Source organism: Gorilla gorilla, chromosome 12 (genome assembly GCF_029281585.2).
Source record: "Gorilla gorilla gorilla isolate KB3781 chromosome 12, NHGRI_mGorGor1-v2.1_pri, whole genome shotgun sequence".
In the NCBI taxonomy this organism is placed as follows: domain Eukaryota; kingdom Metazoa; phylum Chordata; class Mammalia; order Primates; family Hominidae; genus Gorilla; species Gorilla gorilla.
In genome coordinates, this window is record NC_073236.2 from 4819899 (window position 1) to 4833794 (window position 13896).

Genomic DNA, 13896 nt, shown 5'->3' on the forward strand with positions numbered 1-13896 from the left:
CTTAGGCAGATCACAGACAAGGGCCTGTCACCTGCGTGAGCATTGCAGAGTTTTGATCTCACAATGCCCCCTTAGGCAGATCACAGACAAGGGTCTGTCACCTGGGAGACGAGTGCAGAGTTATGGTGCCACAATGCCCCCTTAGGCAGATAGTGAACCAGGGTCTGTAACCTGGTGGACTAGTGCACAGTTATGATGTCACAATACCCCTTTAGGCCGATCAGAGTAAAGGGTCTGTCACCTGCGTGACCATTGCAGAGTTGTGATGTCACAATGCCTCCTTACGCGATCACAGACAAAGGTCTGTCACCTGGGTGACCCGTGCAGTGTTATGATGTCACAATGCCCCCTTAGGCAGATCACAGACAAGGGTCTGTCACCTGCGTGACCAGTGCAGATTTATGATGTCACAGTGCCCCCTTAAGCAGTTCGCAGACAACGGTCTGTCACCTGGGTGAACAGTGCAGAGTTATGATGCAACAATGCCCCCTTAGGCAGATCACAGAACAGAGTTTGTCACCTGGGTGACCAGTGCGAGTTATGATGTCACAATGCCCCCTTAGGCAGATCATGTATAAGGGACTGTATCCGCGGTGACCAGTGCAGAGTTATGGTGTCACAATGCCCACTTAGGCAGATCAAAGAGAAGGGTCTGTCACCTGGGTGACCAGTGCAGAATCATGATGGCACAATGTCCCCGTAGGCAGATCACAGACAAGGGTCTGTTCACCTGGGTGAGCAGTGCAGTTATGATGTCACAATGCCCCCTCAGGCAGATCGCAGACAAGGGTCTGTTACCACTGTGACAAGTGCAGATTTATGATGTCACAATTCCCCCTTAGGCAGATCAAAGACAAGGGTCTGTCACCTCGCTGACACGTGCAGAGTTATGATGTCAAAATGCCCCTTTAGGCAGATCAAAGACAAGGGTCTGTAACGTGGTGACCAGTGCAGAGTTATGATGCCACAATTACCCCTTAAGCAGATCAATTTCAAGGGCCTGTCACATGGGTGACACGTGCAGATTTATGACGTCACAATGCACACTTAGGCAGATCAGAGACAAGGGTCTGTAACCTGGGTGACCGTGCTGAGATATAATGTCACAAGGCCTCCTAACGCATATCACAGACAAGGGTCTGACACCTGGAAGACACGTGCAGAGTTATTATGTCACAATGCCCCCTTAGGCAGATCACAAACAAGGGTCTGTCTACTGGGTGATCAGTGCCGAGTTTTGATGTCACAATGCCCACACAGGGAGATCAAAGACAAGAGTCTGTCACCTCGGTGACCAATGCAGAGTTATGATGTCACAATGCCCCCTTAGGCAGTTCAAAGACAAGGGTCTGTCACAAGGGGACCAGTGCAGAGTTATGATGTGTCAATGCCCCCTTAGGCAGATCACATTCAAGGGCCTGTCACATGGGTGACCCGTGCAGAGTTTTCATGTCACAATGCCCCCTTAGGCAGATGACAGAAAAGGGTCTGCCACCTGGGTGCCTGGAACAGAATTATGATGTCACAATGCCCCCTTGGGCAGATCACAGAGAAGGGTCTGTCACCTGGGTGACCAGTGCAGAGTTATTATATCCCAAGGACCCCTTAGGCAGTTCACAGACAGGGGTCTGTCACCTGGGTGACCAGTGCAGTGTTATGATGTCACAATGCACCCTTAAGCAGATCACAGACAAGGGTCTCGCACCTGGGTGACGAGTTCAGAGTTATGATGTCACAATGCCCCCTTTATGCAGATAGCAGACAAGGGCCTGTCACCTGGGTGCCCCGTGCAGAGCTAGGTTGTCACAATGTCCCCTTAGTCAGATCACAGACAAGGGCCAGTCATCTGGGTGCACAGTGCAGAGTTATGATATCACAATATCCCCTTAGGCAGATTACAAACAAGGGACTGTCACGTGGGTGACCAGTGCAGAGTTATGAATTCACAATGCCCCCTTAGGCAGATCACAGACAAGGGCCTGTCACCTGGGTGCCAAGTGCAGAGTTATGGTGTCACAATGCCCCTTTAGGCAGATCGCAGACAAGGGCCTGTCATCTGGGTGCCCAGTGCAGAGTTATGATGTCACAATATCCCCTTAGGCAGATTACAAACAAGGTTCTGTCAACTCAATGACCAGTGCAGAGTTATGAAGTCACAAGGCCAACTTAGGGAGATCACAGACAAGGGCCTGTCACCTGGGTGACCAGTGCAGAGTTATGAAGTCACAATGTCCCTTTAGGCAGATCAAAGACAAGGGTCTCTCACCTGGGTGCCCAGTGCAGGGTTATGATGTCACAATGCACCCTTAGGCAGATCACAGAAAAGGGTCTGTCACCTGGGTGCCCCGTGCAGTGTTTTGATGTCACAATGCCCCCTTAGGCAGATCAAACACAAGGGTCGGTCACCTGGTTAACCAGTGCAGGGTTATGATGTCACAATGCCCCCTTAGGCAGATAGCAGACAAGGGTCTGTCACCAGGGTGGCCAGTACAGAGTTATGATGTCCCAATACCCCATTAGGCCGATCACAGAAAAGGGTCTGTCACCTGGGTGACCATTGCAGAGTTATGATTTCACAATGCCCCTTTAGGCAGTTCACAGACAACGGCCTGTCATCTGGGTGCCCAGTGTAGGGTTATGATGTCACAATATCCCCTTAGGCAGATTACAAACAAGGGTCTGTCAACTCAATGACTAGTGCAGAGTTATGAAGTCACAAGGCCAAATTAGGGAGATCACAGACAAGGGCCTGTCACCTGGGTGACCAGTGCAGAGTTTTGATGTCACAATGCCCCCTTAGGCAGATCAAAGACAAGGGCCTGTCACCTGGGTGATCAGTGCATAGTTATGATGTCAAAATGCCCCTTTATGCATACAACAGTCATTGGCCTGTCACCTGGGTGACCCGTGCAGAGTTATGATGTCACAATGCCCACTTTGGCAGATCACGGAAAAGCGCCTGTCGCCTGGGTGACCAGTGCAGTGTTATGATGTCACAATGCCCCTTAGGCAGATCACAGACAAGGTTCTGTCACCTGTGTGACCATTGCAGAATTATGATGTCACAATGCACACTTAGGCAGATCAGAGACAAGGGTTTGTCACCTAGGTGACCCATGCTGAGATATGATGTCACAATGCCCCCTTAGGCAGATCGCATACAAGGTTCTGACACCTGGGTGCCTCGTGCATAGTTATGATGTCACAATGCCCCCTTGGGCAGATCGCAGACAAGGGTCTGTCACCTGGGTGACGAGTGCAGAGTTATGATGTCACAATGCGCCCTAAGGCAGATAACAGACAAAGTTCTGTCACCTGGGTGACCAGTGCAGAGTTATGATGTCACAATGCCCCCTTAGGCAGATCACAGACAAGGGTCTGTCGCTTGGGTGACGAGTGGCGAGTTATGAGGTCACAAAGCCCCCTTGGGCAGATCAAAGACAGGGGTCTGTTACCTGGGCGTCCAGTGCAGAGTTTTGATGTCACAATGCCCCCTTAGGCAGATGACATGCAAGGGTCTGTCACCTGGGTGACCAGTGCAGGGTTATTATGTCACAATACCCCCTTAGGCAGATCACAGACAAGGGTCTGTCACCTGTTTGTCCAGCGCAGAGTTATGATGTCACAATGCCCCCTTAGGCAGATAACAGACAAGGGTCTGTCACCAGGGTGAGCAGTGCAGGGTTGTAATGTCACTATGCCCCCCTAGGCAGATCACAGACAAGGGTCTCTCACCTTGGTGACGAGTACAGAATTATGAAGTCACAATTCCCCCTTAGGCAGATGACAGACAAAGGCCTGTCACCTGTGTGCCCAGTGCTGACTTATGATGTCACAATGCCCCCTTAGGCATATCACAGAGAGGGGTCTGTCACCTGGGTGACCAATACAGAATTTTGATGTCACAATGCCCCTTTAGGCAGATGACATGCAAGGGTCTGTCACCTGGGTGACCAGTGCAGGGTTATTATGTCATAATACCCACTTAGGCAGATCACAGACAAGGGTCTGTCACCTGTTTGTCCAGCGCAGAGTTATGATGTCACAATGCCCCCTTAGGCAGATAACAGACAAGGGTCTGTCACCAGGGTGAGCAGTGCAGGGTTATAATGTCACTATGCCCCCTAGGCAGATCACAGACAAGGGTCTCTCACCTTGGTGACGAGTGCAGAATTATGAAGTCACAATTCCCCCTTAGGCAGATGACAGACAAAGGCCTGTCACCTGGGTGTCCAGTGCAGACTTATGATGTCACAATGCCCCCTTAGGCAGATCACAGAGAGGGGTCTGTCACCTGGCTGACCAATGCAGAGCTGTGATGTCACAATCACCCCTTAGGCAGATCACATTCAGGGGACTGTCACATGGGTGACTCGAGCAGATTTGTGATGTCACAATGCCCCCTTAGGCAGTTTACAGACACGGGTCTCTCACCTGGGTGTCCAGTGCAGGGTTATGATATCACAATGCCCCCTTAGGCAGATCACAGACAATGGTCTGTAACCTGGATGACCCGTGCAGAGTTGTGATGTCACAATGACCACTTAAGAAGATCAAAGACAATGGTCTGGCACCAGGGTGACCCGTGCAGAATTATGATGTCACAATGCACCCTTTGGCAGATAACAAACTAGGGTCAGTCACCAGGGTGCCCAGTGCAGATTTATGAGGTCACCTTGCCAGCTAAGGCAGATCAAAAACAAGGGTCTGTCACCTGGGTGCCCAGTGCAGAGTTATGATGTCACAATGCACCCTTAGGCAGATCACAGTCAAGGGTCTGTCACCTGGGTGTCCCGTGAAGAGTTATGATGTCACAATGCCCCCTTAGGCAGATCAATGACTAGAGTTTGTGACCTCGGTGACCAATGCAGAGTTATGATGTCACAATGCCCCCTTAGGCAGATCACAGACAAGGGCCTGTCACCTGTGTGCCCAGTGCAGAGTTATGATGTCACAATGCCCCCTTAGGCAGATCAGAAACATGGGTCTTTCAGCTGGGTGACCCGTGCAGAGCTATGATGTCACAATGCCCCCTTAGGCAGATGACAGAAAAGGGTCTGCCACCTGGGTGCCTCGAACAGAATTATGATGTCACAATGCCCCCTTGGGCAGATCACAGAGAAGGGTCTGTCACCTGGGTGACCAGTGCAGAGTTATTATATCCCAAGGACCCCTTAGGCAGTTCACAGACAGGGGTCTGTCACCTGGGTGCCCCGTGCAGTGTTATGATGTCGAAATGACCCCTTAAGCAGATCACAGACAAGGGTCTGTCACCTGGGTTACCAGTGCAGAGTTATGATATCACAATGTCCCCTAAGGCAGTTCACAGAGAAGGGTCTGTCACCTGAGTGACCAGTGCAGATTTATGATGTCACAACGCCCCCTTAGGCAAATCAAAGACAATGGTCTTTCACCTTGGTTACCAATGCAAATTTAAGATGTCACAATGCCTCCTTAGGCAGATCACAGACAAGGGCCTCTCACCTGCTTGACCAGTGCAGAGATATGATGTCACAATGAACCCTTAGGCAGATCACAGCCAAGAGTCTGTCGCCTGGGTGACCAGTGCAGAGTCATGATGTCACAATGCCCCATTAAGCAGATCACAGACAAGGGTCTGTCTCGTAAGTGACCAGTACATTGTTATGATGTCACAATGACCCCTTTAGGCAGATCACAGACAAGGGTCTGTCACCTTGGTGACCAGTGCAGAGTTATGATGTCACAATGACCTCTGAGGCAGATCACAGAAAAATGGTCTGTCACCTGTGTGTCCAGTGCAGAGTTATGATGTCACAATGCCCCTTTAGGCAGATCAAAGACCAGGGTCTGTCACCTGGGTTACCAGTGCAGAGTTATGATGTCACAATGCCCACTTAAGCTGATCAAAGACAATGGTCTGTAACCAGGGTGACCCGTGCGGAGTTATGAAGTCACAATGCCCCCTTAGGCAGATCACAGACAAGGGTCTGTCACCACGATGACCAGTGCAGTGTTATGAAGTCACAATGCCCCCTTAGGCAGATCAAAGACAAGCATCTGTCACCTGTGTGACCAGTGCAGAGTTATGGTTTCACAATGCCCCCTTAGGCATATCACAGAAAAGGGTCTTTCACCAGGTTCACCAGTGCAGGCTTATGATGTCACAATGCCCCCTTAGGCCGATCACAGACAAGGGTCCGTCACCAGGGTTAGCAGTGCACTCTTATGATGTCACTATGCCCCCTTAGGCAGATCACTGACAAGGGTCTGTCACCATGGTGACGAGTGCAGAGTTAAGATTCAAAAATGACCACATAGGCATATCACAGTCAAGGATTTGTCACCTGGGTGACCAGTGCAGAGTTTAGATGTCACAGTGACCCCTTAGGCAGATCACAGACAAGCGTCTGTCACCAGGGAGCCCAGTGTAGAGTTATGATGTCACATTGCCCCCTTATGCAAATCACGGTCAGAGGTCTGTCACCATTGTGACCAGTGCAGAGTTATGGATTCACAATGCCCCCTCAAGCAGATCACAGACGAGGGTCTGCAACTGGGAGACTAGTGCAGAATTATGATGTCACAATGCACCATTAGGCAGATCACAGACAGTTGTCTGTCCCCTGGGTGAGCCGTGCAGAGTTATGATGTCACAAGGCCCTCTTAGGCAGAACACAGACAAAGGGCTGTCACCTGGGTGATCAGTGCAGAATTATTATGTCAAAATGCCTCCTAAGGCATATCACGGAAAACGGTCTGTCACCTTGGTGACCAGTGCAGTGTAACGATGTCACAATAACCCCTTAGGCAAATCACAGACAAGGGTCTGTCACCTGGGTGCCCAGTATAGAGTTATGATGTCACAATGCCGCATTAAGCAGATCACAGACAAGGGTCTGCCACCTGGGTGACCATTGCATAGTTATGATGTCACAATGACCCCTTTAGGCAGATCACAGACAAGGGTCTGTCACCTGGGTGACCAGTGCAGAGTTATGATGTCACAATGACCCCTTAGGCAGATCACAGACAAATGGTCTGTCAGCTGGGTGTCCAGTGCAGAGTTATGATGTCACAATGCCCCTTTAGGCAGATCAAAGACCAGGGTCTGTCACCTGGGATACCAGTGCAGAGTTATGATGTCACAATGCCCACTTAAGCAGATCAAAGACAATGGTCTGTAACCAGGGTGACGCGTGCAGAGTTATGAAGTCACAATGCCCCCTTAGGCAGATCACAGACAAGCATCTGTCACCTGGGTGACCAGTGCAGAGTTATGGTGTCACAATGCCCCCTTAAGCAGATCACAGACGCGGGTCTGCCACCTGGCTGACCAGTGCAGAGTTATGATGTCACTTTGCCCACTTAGGCAGATCACAGACTAGGGTCTGTCACCTGGGTGACCAGTGTAGAGTTATGAGGTTACAATGCCCCCTTAGCCAGGTCACAGACAAGGGTCTGTCTCCTGGGTGACGAATGAGGAGTTTTGATGTCACTATGCCTCCTTAGGCAGATCACAGACAAGAGTCTGTCACCTGGGTGACCGGTGCAGAGTTATGATGTCACAATGGCCCCTTAGGCAGATCACAGAGAAGGGTCTGTCACCTGAGTGACCAGTGCAGAGTTATGATGTCACAATGCCCCCTTAGGCATGTCACAGACTAGGGTCTGTCTCCTGGGTGACGAATGAGGAGTTATGATGTCACTATGCCCTCTTAGGCAGATCACAGACATGGGCCTGTCACGTGGGTGCCCAGTGCAGACTTATGATGTCACAGTGCCCCCTTAGGCAGTTCACAGACAAGGGTCTGTCACCAGGGTGACCAGTGCAGAGTTATGATATCCCAATACACACTTAAGCAGATGAAAGACAAGGGTCTGTCACCAGGGTGACCCATGCAGGGTTATGATGTCACAATGCCCCATTAGGCAGATCACAAACATGGGTCTGTCACCTGGGTGACCCATGCAGTGTTATGATGTCACAATGCCCCCTTAGGCAGATAACACACAAGGGTCTGTCACCAGGGTGACCAGGGCTGAGTTATGATATCACAATGCCCCCTTAGGGATATCACAGACAATGGTCTGTCACCTAGGTGACGAGTGCAGAGTTATGATGTCACAATGCCCCCTTAGGCAGATCACAGACAAGGGACTGTCACCTGGGTGCCCCGTGCAGTGTTATGATGTCAAAATGACCCCTTAAGCAGATCACAGACAAGGGTCTGTCACCTGGGTTACCAGTGCAGAGTTATGATATCACAATGTTCCCTTAGGCAGTTCACAGACAAGGGTCTGTCAGCTGAGTGACCAGTGCAGATTTATGATGTCTCAACGCCCCCTTAGGCAGATCAAAGACAATGGTCTGTCACCTTGGTTACCAATGCAAATTTAAGATGTCACAATGCCTCCTTAGGCAGATCACAGACAAGGGCCTCTCACCTGCTTGACCAGTGCAGAGATATGATGTCACAATGAACCCTTAGGCAGATCACAGCCAAGAGTCTGTCACTTGGGTGACCAGTGCAGGGTTATGATGTCACAGTTCCCACTTAGGCCGATCAAAGGGAAGGGTCTGTCACCTGGGTGACCAGTGCAGAGTTATGATGACACAATTCCCCCTGAGGCAGATAACAGAAAATGGTCTGTCATCTGGGTGACCCGTGTAGAGTTATTATGTCACAATGCCCCCTTAGGCAGATCACAGACAAGGGTCTGTCACCTGGGTGACACGTGCAGTGTTATAATGTCACAATGCCCCCTTAGGCAGATCACAGTCCAGGGCCTGTCAACTGTGTGACACGTGCAGAGTTATGATGTCACAATGACCCCTTAGGCAGATCACAGACAGGGGCATGTCACCTGGGTGTGCCGTGCAGAGTTATGATGTCACCATACGCCCTTAGGCATATCACAGACAAGGGCCTGTCACCTGGGTTACCAGTGCAGAGTTATGATGTCACAATGACCCTTTAGGCAGATCACAGACAAGGGTCTGTCACCTGGGTGACCCGTGCAGAGTTATGATGTCAAAATGCCCCCATAGGCAGATAACAGACTTGGGTCAGTCACCTGGGTGAGCAGTGCAGAGTTGTGATGTCACAATGCCCCCCTAGGCAGATCACAGACAAGGGTCTCTCACCTGGGTGACAAGGGCAGAGTTATGATGTCACTATGCCCCGTTAGGCAGATGAGAGACAGAAGCTTGTCACCTGGGTGCCCAGTGCAGACTTATGATGTCACAATGCCCTCTTGGACAGATCAGAGACCAGGGTCTGTCACCTGGGTGACCAGTGTAGAGTTACGATGTCACAATGAACCCTTAGGCAGATCACATTCAAGGGCCTGCCACATGGGTGACCCGAGCAGAGTTATGATGTCACAATGCCCCCTTAGGCAGATCACAGACAACGGTCTGTCACCTGGGTGCCCCGTGCATAGTTATGATGTAACAATGCCCCCTTAGACAGATCAAAGACAAGGTTTTGTCACCTGGCTAACCAGTGCAGAGTTATGATGTCACAATGCCCCCTTAGGCAGATAACAGACAACGGTCTGTCACCAGGGTGACCAGGGCAGACTTATGATATCACAATGCCACCTTAGGCAGATCACAGACAAGGGTCTGTCACCAGGGTGACCAGTGAAGAGTAATGATGTCACAATGCCCCGTTAGGCAGTTCACAGTCAAGCTTCTGTCACCTGGGTGGCCAGTGGAGAGTTATGATGTCACAATGCCCCCTTAAGCAGATCTCAGACAAGGTTCTGTCACCTGGGGCACAAGTGCAGAGTTATGATGTCACAATGCCCCCTTAGGCAGTTCACAGACAAGGGTCCGTCACCTGGGTGACCAGTGCAGATTTATGATGTCACAACGCCCCCTTAGGCAGATCACAGAAAATGGTCTCTCACCTTGCTTTCCAATGCAGAGTTATGATGTCACAATGCCCCGTTAGGCAGATCACAGACAAGGGTCTGTCACCTGGGGTACAAGTGCAGAGTTATGATGTCACGATGCCCCCTTAGGCAGTTCACAGGCAAGGGTCCGTCACCTGGGTGACCAGTGCAGATTTATGATGTCACAACGACCCCTTAGGCAGATCACAGGAAATGGTCTCTCACTTTGTTGTCCAGTGCAGAGGTATGATGTCACAATGCCCCATTAGGCAGATCACAGACAAGGGTCTGTCACATGGGTGACCCGTGCAGAGGTATGATGTCACAATGCCCCCTTAGGCAGATAACAGACAAGGGTCTGTCACCAGGGTGACAAGGGCAGAGTTATGATATGACATTGCCCCCTCAGGCATATCACAGACAAGGGTCTGTAACCTAGGTGACAAGTGCAGAGTTATGATGTCAAAATGCCCTCTTAGGCTGTTCACAGACAAGGGCCTGTCACCTGGGTGCCCCGTGCATTGTTATGATGTCACAATGCCCCCTTAGGTAGATCACAGACAAGGGCCTGTCACCTGGGTGCCCCGTGCAGAGTTATGATGTCACAATGCCCCCTTAGGCAGATCACAGAAAAGGGCCTGTCACCTGGGTGCCAAATGCAGAGTTATGATGTCAGAATGCCCCCTTAGGCAGATCACAGACAAAGTCCTGTCACCTGTGTGTCCAGAGCAGAGTTATGATGTCACAGTGCCCCCTTAGGCAGATTACAAACAAGGGCATGGCACGTGGGTGACCACTGCTGCATTATGATGTCACAATAACTCCTTAGGCAGATCACATTCAAGGGCCTGTCACATGGGTGACCCGATCAGAGTTATGATGTCAAAATGCCCCCTTAGGCAAATCACAGACAAGGGTCTGTCACCTGGGTACCCCGTGCAGAGTTATGATGTCACAATGCCCCCTTAGGCAGATAACAGACAACGGTCTGTCACCAGGGCGACCAGGGCACTGTTATGATGTCACATTGCTCACTTAGGCAGATCAAAGACAACGGTCTGTCACCTGGGTAATCAGTGCAGAATTATGATGTCACAATGCCCCTTTAGGCAGATCACAGACTAGGATCTGTCACCTGGGTGACCAGTGCAGAGTTTTGATGTCACAATGGCACCTTAGGCAGATCACAGACAAGTGTCTGTCACCATGGTGACCAGTGCAGAGTTATGATGTCAACATGCCCCCTTAGGCAGATCACACACAAGGGTCGGTCACCTGGGTGACCCATGCAGTGTTATGATGTCACAATGCCCCCTTAGGCAGATCACAGACAAAGGCCTGTCACCTGGGTGCCCAGTGCAGGGTTATGATGTCACAATACCCCCTTAGGCATACCACAGATATGGGCATGTCACCTGGGTGCCCAGTGCAGAGTTATAAAGTCACAATTCCCCCTTATGCACATCATAGTCAAGGGCATGTCACCTGGGTGCCCAGTTCAGAGTTGTGATGTCACAATGCCCCCTTTGGCAGATCACAGACAATGGACTGTCACCTGGGGTCTCAGTGCAGAGTTGTGATGTCACAATACCCACTTAAGCAGATCCAAGTCAAGGGTCTGTCACCAGGGTGACCCGTGCAGAGTTAATATGTGACAATGACCCCTTATGCAGATCACAGACAAGGGTCTGTCACCTGGGTGACCCGTGCAGAGTTATGATCTCACAATTCCCCTTAGACAGATCACAGACATGGGTCTGTCTCCTGGGTGAGCAGTGCAGGTTTATGATGTCACAATGCCCACTTAGGCAAATCATACTCAAGGGTGTTACACCTGGGTGACAAGTGCAGAGTTATGATGTCACAATGACCCCTTAGGCAGATCACAGACACGGGTCTGTCACCTGGGTGACCAGTCCATAGTTATGATGTCACATTGCCCCCTTAGGCAGATCACAGACAAGGGTCTGATACCACGGTGACCAGTGCAGATTTGTGATGTCACAATGCCCCCTCAGGGAGATCACAGACAAGGGTACTTCACCTGGGTGACCAGTGCAGAGTTATGATGTCACAATGTCCCCTTATGCAGATCACAGACAACGGTCCATCACCTGAGTGACCAGCGCACACTTTTGATATCACAATGACCCCTTAAGCACATCACAGACAATGGTCTCTCACCTTGTTGTCCAATGCAGAGTTATGAAGTCACAATGCCCCATTAGGCAGATCACAGACAAGGGTGTGTCACCTGCATGACCAGTGCAGAGTTATGATGTCACAATGTCCGCTTAGGCACATAACGGACAAGGGTCTGTCACCAGGGTGACCAGTGAAGAGTAATTATGTCACAATGCCCCGTTAGGCAGTTCACGGTCAGGGTTCTGTCACCTGGGTGACGAGTGGAGAGTTATGATATCAAAATGACCCCTTCGGCAGATCACAGACAAGGGCCTGACCGCTGGGTGACCAATGCAGGGTTATGATGTCACAATGCCCCGTTAGGCAGTTCACAGTCAATGTTATGTCACCTGGGTGACCAGTGGAGAGTTATGATGTCACAATGCCCCCTTAGGCAGATCACAGACAAAGTTTTGTCACCTGGGGGACAAGTGCAGAGTTATGATGTCACAATACACCCTTTCGCAGTTCACAGACATGGGTCTGAGACCTGGGTGACCAGTGCAGATTTATGATATCACAATGTCCCCTTAGGCAGATCACAGAAAATAGTCTCTCACCTTGTTGTCCAATGCAGAGTTATGATGTCACAATGCCCCATTAGGCAGATCACAGAGAAGGGTCTCTCACCTGGGTGACAAGGGCAGAGTTATGATGTCACAATGCCCCGTTCGGCAGATGAGAGACAGAATCTTGTCATCTGGGTGCCCAGTGCAGACTTATGATGTCACAATGCCCTCTTGGACAGATCACAGACCAGGGTCTGTCACCTGGGTGACCAATGTAGAGTTACGATGTCACAATGAACCCTTAGGCAGATCACATTCAAGGGCCTGCCACATGGGTGACCCGAGCAGAGTTATGATGTCACAATGCCTCCTTAGGCAGATCACAGACAAGGTTCTGTCACCTGGGTGCCCCGTGCATTGTTATGATGTAACAATGCCCCCTTAGACAGATCAAAGACAAGGTTTTGTCACCTGGCTAACCAGTGCAGAGTTATGATGTCACAATGCCCCCTTAGGCAGATAACAGACAACGGTCTGTCACCAGGGTGACCAGGGCAGACTTATGATATCACAATGCCACCTTAGGCAGATCACAGACAAGGGTCTGTCACCAGGGTGACCAGTGAAGAGTAATGATGTCACAATGCCCCGTTAGGCAGTTCACAGTCAAGTTTCTGTCACCTGGGTGACCAGTGGAGAGTTATGATGTCACAATGCCCCCTTAAGCAGATCTCAGACAAGGTTCTGTCACCTGGGGCACAAGTGCAGAGTTATGATGTCACAATGCCCCCTTAGGCAGTTCACAGACAAGGGTCCGTCACCTGGGTGACCAGTGCAGATTTATGATGTCACAACGCCCCCTTAGGCAGATCACAGAAAATGGTCTCTCACCTTGCTTTCCAATGCAGAGTTATGATGTCACAATGCCCCGTTAGGCAGATCACAGACAAGGGTCTGTCACCTGGGGTACAAGTGCAGAGTTATGATGTCACGATGCCCCCTTAGGCAGTTCACAGGCAAGGGTCCGTCACCTGGGTGACCAGTGCAGATTTATGATGTCACAACGCCCCCTTAGGCAGATCACAGAAAATGGTCTCTCAGCTTGTTTTCCAATGCAGAGTTATGATGTAACAGTGCCCCGTTAGGCAGATCACAGACAAGGGTCTGTCACCTGCGTGACCAGTGGAGAATTATGATGTCACAATGCCCCGTTAGGCAGTTCACAGTCAATGTTCTGTCACCTGGGTGACCAGTGGAGAGTTATGATGTCACAATGCCCTCATAAGCAGATCACAGACAAGGTTCTGTCACCAGGGGGACA